The sequence below is a fragment of the Fulmarus glacialis genome, unplaced genomic scaffold (assembly GCF_000690835.1).
Source record: "Fulmarus glacialis isolate BGI_N327 unplaced genomic scaffold, ASM69083v1 scaffold5985, whole genome shotgun sequence".
Lineage (NCBI taxonomy): Eukaryota > Metazoa > Chordata > Aves > Procellariiformes > Procellariidae > Fulmarus > Fulmarus glacialis.
In genome coordinates, this window is record NW_009212234.1 from 13,946 (window position 1) to 21,257 (window position 7,312).

The following is a 7,312-nucleotide window of genomic DNA, read 5'->3' on the forward strand; positions in this document are numbered from 1 at the left end:
AGTAAAGCAAAACACACAGCTCAAAGGTTTTACCCTTTCAGGAGCACCACAAGCGGTCCCATTTGGCCACCAGCTCCACGGCCAGCAGGGAGGACACCCAGCCACCTTCCAGCCAACCTAGAACAAGCTAGAGCAAGCTGTGCAAAGATCTCCCGGCTGCTCGACCTGGGATGCTTTGTAAGGATAACTGCATCAACAGCAATGTGGCAACAGCGAGGTAGACGCCAAAATGCAAATCCTTTCTATAGGTGTTATGCGCTCTTCAAAACCAGGCTCGCTGGCATGCAGCTCACTGGGGTACGTTATTAAATTAGACTTCAGTGACACAAACACTGGTTTGAGATAGCGCATTGTGTTGACAATTATGGGGTTGTGTCTTCTCATAGCTCTTTCATTTGCTCAAAGTCAGAGTGCAAAAGTGTATTTGTGGGCTGGGGAAATAAAGAACAAATTGGAGAGAGGCCAATAACCCAGAAGAAACTACCAACTTCAAAAAGATAAAAGTTTACAGCACAGTTAGTAAAAGAGTGATTTATGCTCAAAGGGATCATTTTGTTGTATCAGACCATACCTAAACCCTTGTGCTGCATATAACATGCTTTAACAAGATGTTTCAGGACTCCCTTTGAAAAAAGACAACTCTTATAAAGAGACGAGGTGGAAAAAGGGATAGCTCCTTACAAAGGAAAGGGCCAAAATGGAGCAATAAAGTCTGCGTAACAGATGATGAAATGAGCCCCAAATTGCTGCCATCTGTTAGCAACCTTTGCCCAGTGAAATGAATTTCATGTGAGGTCAAGAAATCCCAAACTGCCATTTCCTCATTACTATTAATAAGGGCCAGGTGCCATATAAACCAACACTGGATCCAGATGTCCTTCATGTGGCTTTGATTACCCTTCTAGGCTTGGATAATGATAGGAGGGAAAGTATTACAGATGCACACACAGAAACACGTTTAATATTAATTTCTCTGCAATTGAATTACTGGGCATTAACAGCATTATACACCTTCCACCCTACCGAATGTCTGCAGGTCAGCTACGTGGATGGCACTCCTGCAAGGCGTAGAGCAGGCAGTCCTGCAGGATGAAGTTACAGCATCTGCCGCTGCAACATGGGCTTCTGCCATATTTTCCATGGTTGTGTATGAGAAGCAATCCTTTCTACAAGTGACAGCCAAGATACAAGCAACAGCTCTCATTTGAATTTCATCAACATCTTGTTGGATAGTCTTGAATGTCTAAAAAAGTCTTGGTTTTCCCTGTCTCTGAAATGGACACACTCAACTGAATACAGAAAGATGCAAAAATGTATGGTTATGTGGTTTGGATAAGATTAAAATGCCGTGGAAAAGCTAAGCGTATCCAGTATTTATGGCAACAATCAGTTGTATCTGGGTGCTAACCCAGTGCTACAGCACGGTAGAAGGAATTAGCTATTGCAGAGAATTAAGCATTACGCTGGATCGTACCCCGAAGGAGGAGCGTGCATGCACTGTCTGCACTTTGTGAGCTTATTTACATACTAGAGCAGGTCCTTGACCGCCAAGTGAAGAAAAAATTGTTTTAGAAGAGCCAGCACAGCTATGAAATTCAGCAGGGAAGCAATACGTATTTCACATCCTGGACTCTGTAGGATAATCATTTAACCAGTTACAATCCATGCTCGAAGAAAATATGGTAAAATAAATTGTTCCAGAACTCTGTCTTCTAGCTTTCAGTCTTGCCAAACTCATCATCAGCATCACATTTCTTAGGGACTAAACAAACATCAAGTGAAATTATATCTTGCCAAAACAAATGCAAATCCTTGTCGTACATCTCTCCAGTCATCTTAATGATATCTCCACAATGGAAACACAACATCTAGAGGCTCATGAATACCTATCCCAAAATGTGGCAACAAATGCTTTGGTGGAAACATCTATGTGAAATGAAAAATACCACCAACACCCCACAGCGAATTCTCATGAACAAGTGAGAAAGGACAGAAACACCCACGTAGTGGGAGAATATCTTCAACAAAAAAACCCCACTCTGACCTTGCATATGAGATCTTTAATGGTGACCGATGAACTATTCCTACAGGATAAGCCTAAGCACTGAATTCACGGTTCTAAATAATCACTGACTCTGGAGAGACATTGCTTGTCACTCTTCATAACCTTCTTTCTGATCTGTCGTTACACAAACTGTCCTTTTCTCTTACTGCTCCAAAGGGGCACGTACCTTACCATGTCCCCGCCGCAACGCCTTCCCTCACCCACAGGTGCTCACTACCTATTTTCTGCCACGGAGTTCAAACGATTGCCACAGAGAGATCAATCTCAGGAACGGCATCCAGCCTCCTCCAGTCTGGATCGGTATTGCTCGAAGGTCAATGAAGGTGTAGTTACAAGAGCTTCTGGCTTCATCTTTTTTCTACGAATGCTGTTTTTAAGGAGGACAATTTCTGCTCTGATTTGTACCATGGCCCCTCAAAAACGGCATGAACATAATTGCTGGAGCAGTGAATATTGGCACAGGAAAAGGAATGTTTCAAGCTGGCTTTGCTGTCAAAGACAGCTTATTGTAAAGCTGAACCCTGAGCATTTGACAAATATATCTGGGTATGTGAAACATATTACTAAACTGCCAAGAAGCAAAATTTCTCATATAAGTGACTTGTAGAATAAAGCCGTTGTTAGTACACCCCAAACCGACAGCCCATGCCCGGACACCTCTCAGAGACTGTTCTTACTCTGCGGTCTCTGGGGCATCATCTGGACTACAGCTTGTTCATGTCAAAGATGCAGAGACAGCTCAGGTCTGGTGGTGGTTATTAGCTCAAGCACTCTTCCCGTGCACCTCTACATCCAAGGTAAGTTTAGGCTTGAGGACACAACGCTCTTGCGTGCTGACTGCTGCTTTGGCACCACATGGTGACCCCGTTGACGGATGCTGTTGGATTCACTCTGGTTGAGTCCAGCCTGGGCGCCCGGGTGCTGAGCTCCCAGAATTGGGTGCTGTGCAATGGCACTTGCAGTTCTGCAGCGAGCAGCCAAGGTCTAATGGAATTATTAGTCCCAGCAGGTCAGACCCAAACTAAGTCTGAGCAAAGCCATAGTTTCTGCAGCAGTTCCCCCAATCTCCACATTTATTTGCTGGGGCACGTCGTGATGCCTGAGCTGGCTCTGTGCTCCTGTGGCCGTAGCAAAGGACCCCTGAGAACCTGGGCTTCCTGGGGAGCGCAGGAGCACCCCACCAGATCTGCTGGAGTTATCCTGGAGTCAGCAGACGGCTGCTGGACCTGCATTAGGGAGGTTGGCACAGTGGTAGGACGTGAGGCTGCCTCCGCACCACCTCCCCATTGCAAGACCTGGGATCACCTGGTGCCTGGGGCACCCTGGGGTCCACTGCAGAAATAAGGGAGAACTGGCTGTATTTACCTGTCCTGAAGAAACCTACAAACCAGGTGCTACATTATATATTATATACAGCTTCCACACACTTTCCTACATACCACCTCCCTCCAAAGCTGCGCCCCTCGCCCCCGCTCCCCAGGGCAGAGGGTCTCTTGGGATGGGGTGGCCCTACAACTTCTGCAACGACCCAGGAGCCTGCAGGTAGGAACTGCAACCAAAGCGGTGTGTGAAGCAGCCATTCCGGCCAAGTGGAACGCATCTCAACACCTTCCCTTCCACTACACAGCCGGCAGCTCGGCCAAAAACCACGTCCAGGGGTGCACAATGGGCTCTCTCAAAGCAAGGACGCTCCGCTCCCGCAGCCGCTGTGTTTCAGATTTATTAACATCAAAATGGGACATCAGAAGGAGGGGGAGAATATGCTGAATACAGAAATAAGCTCTCGGGGCTCTTGGAGCCCCTCTGAGCACACGTGGCACACGACCAAGTCTTGACTTTCCTTATAACCGCCCACGATAAATCTATAGGAACTGCTGCGAGCGAGTACTGCGCGTCCTGGTGTAAACGCTCTAACAGCGTTTCATTTCTAATCCTCTTTTCACAAATAATGCGCATTAAAACAGACAAGTATGCAAATAAACAGAAACCTCCAGAAGATAAAAATTGAAAAATTTTCATGCTGGGCAGCCTCTGGAGAGAGGATCTGTTTAGAAAATAAACCCAACCCCTTCAGCTGGGTTTGCAGTACATTAGAAGGAATAAGCATATTTTTCCCCCAAGTCAAAAGCAAGTGTAGCCGCAATGCTTTTGCACAGAGCTTTGTTAAAAATGGTAGCGGCTTAAAAGTTGGAACTTGGCACACATGTCTTTCTCAGTGAAGGCAAGACTTGGAAGACAAGAAACTGAACAAACTCCTGCCTGTTTCTAGCTGTGCAATCCAAAACGTGATTAAGTACAGAGGAATGCAATTCAGGGAAGGCATGAATGGAGCGGGACTCTGCAGAAACGGTTCTGCCTCATGGCTGTTACCTCTTCATGGGACAGCGAGAGCACAGGAAAACCCCACAACTTTCTCAACTGCTGTTTTGGAAAATATCTCTGGTTACTACAATCCAGGATGAAAAACATGTAAGTGCTCTCTACTGTTTCAGCTTGTGTTTGACAGCACTTCCTCCCTTGTGCTGTTTGTGTGCCCTCCGAAACGGGACAGAATGACTAGGTCCCCTCGGGACTGACAGCAACAGGCCATCAAGTCCCCGGCCGAGCGTCAGGAGAGGCTCTTGCACCTCTCCGCTGCTCCCCTCTATGCCAAACCACCAGACCCGCCCACTGCGGGCCTGCGTTTATTCGGGAAGGCTCTGGGCCCTCCCCCACCCCCTGGATGCAGCATAAGAAAGACAAGCAGCAATCCACTTTCCTCTGCTGGTGACCGAGCCGTGCTCAATCCTCTTAGCTCTGCCCACCGAGCTTGGCAGAGATGGCAAAAGGCGGCAGGGGAGGGCTGCGTGAGCCGGAGAACCGCGCTCACGCGCCGCTGGTGTGGGGAGAGGGATTTTCCTTCTCTTCAGACAGAACCTGGGTCTTCTGCAGACATCAGCTCCACGCCTCGGTCTACATTTCAGTGCATTCACACCATTGCGATAGGAAGCACCACCACATCATTCAGGGATTTGCCTCTTACCTGACACTCAACCACCCCAGGACAGTGTGATCCATCAGAGCAAACAGACTTCCAAGGAAGCAATCCTGATGCGTATCCATGGCTATTCCCCGCCAAGCCCTCCTCCTTGTATCCCAGAAAGTCATCTGCTAGGGGCAGTGCTGCCAAATGAAGAGCAGGCTAAGGTCTTCTTCACCTCCAATACCTGATGTCAGCACAGACCCAGCCTTCCTTTCCGAAATGCCTACTGACAGATAAACTCCATAGGTACGGAGGTCTGGTTCCCTAGTTAACATCTAAATAGCTCTTTCAGGAGCCTTTCTAGGTTTGATATCCTCCAGGAGGCCCACGAACATGGCTCTTAGTGAGAAGGCACCAACTCAAAGCTTATTCTAAAGCTACGTGTGTCTATATTAGTGAGTTGAACTGTACCCAGGAGTGTTTCTGGCACTGGAACAAGATCATTTACAGTACCTAGGTGTTAGAACGCTCTCTGGCACGGCCGTGACACATTTCAACTAGCACATTCCCCGGCAGTTCCCAGGCACACCGTTCCCAACGCTGCATGCAGCCACCAGGTCTTGGAGGCTAAGCCAATCTGCTAGCACGGAGGCAGGCATCTTCATGCCAGTTGCCCTCAGCGTCAGAAAATTTTTCCATGTGCATTTACTAGCACAAACAGAGCCTGCGTGCTACAATACTTGTCAGCTTAACCGAAGGCATGTAAGGCTGCCAGCGTGGTAGGTAACCAGATTTGGTCCTTTCCTTAAATTTATCCCGAATAGGCAGTTTTGTCTTATTCTATATTATGCTACTTGGGCTGTCCACTCCTACCCTCCGGAAGGTGGTCTTCCCCCTATTTCAGAAAAGTTTTTCAGTTATAAGTGTAAATGAATGTCATTCAAGCAAGTTGGGTCATATTAGCTATATAGCTGGCGGACATGATCCATCAATGCTGAGAGTTTGCTAATCATCCACAGAGACCAAAGGCATACCCTGCAGATGAACGAGGCCATGGGGGTCAGAAGGTAGCTGACTTGCAGTGTTGAGGCATTAGGAGGAATTCTTCATATTTTTGTTAAAATGCACCAGTATGTTGTCCTGGTTCCGGCTGGGACAGAGTTAACTTTCTCCCCAGTAGCTTGGGGGGTGTGCTGCGTTTTGGGTTTGGTATGAAAGGAGCGTTGATGGCCCATTGATGCTTTGGCTGTTGCTGGGTGATGCTCGCACGGGGCGGGGGGAGCACAGCTGGGGTGGTGGACCCAGCTGGCCAATGGGGTATTCTATACTGTGTGACGTCATGCTCAGTATAAAAACCAGGTGTGTGGGGGGGCTCGCCCCCCGTTCGTGACACGCGGTCGGTGGTCGGTGAGCAGTTGCACTGTGCATCGCCTGCTTTGTATATTCTGTTATTGTTGTTGTACTGCCTCTTACTATTACTGTTCTATTTTGTTTTATTTCAATTATTAAACTGTTTTATCTCAACCCGGGGGTTTTCCTCCTTGTGCTCTCCCGATTCTCCCCCCCATCCCACTGGAGGGGGGGGTGAGCGAGCGGCTGGGTGGGGTTAAACCACGACGTATGTGATGGTGGGAGTCACCCAGACGTGCATCAGTGATCCCCTCCAGAGAGGCAGACAGGACCTTTGGCTGATGCAAAAATGGACGCAGACCTGAACAGCACTCTCAGATTCGGATATCAACACCATGAGACTTCTTCAGCTGTTATAGGGCTCTTCAAGGTTAGGAATTCCCCACCTGCAGGTTTCTCCATCTCTTGGGAAGGGACGCAGGTATCATCCTAGCTTGTTGTCTGGGCTCAGCTTTGCTACAGCCATTGGTTAAGGAGGTTCCCCTCATTAAAGGTGTGTGCACTGCTCCCTTGCACTTCTCGAGCTGACTGAAAGGTATCGTCTATATACTCTGATATACTGAATCATCTGAACGATGGGAGGAAAACGGGAACCCCTGACTCCCTCTCCATCGGGTTAAGGAGCAACCCTCCCACGATTCCCATAACTTCATGAGGACTGTTGGGTGAGAGCGTGTCCACTTTTTCTGATTGGTAACATAACCTCAAAATTCATGAGCCCAGTCTGCTCTGCTATGTCATATGGTTCCTACCATCTTCTGAAAGGAGAAGATTTCCATTCCAGTGTTTAAACACTCCCATGTGAGCTCCTCTGCTGTGAAGCCATTTCTGTGCCTGTTTGGCATTAAAGAAGTTCTCTTGTGTTGGAGTATGAG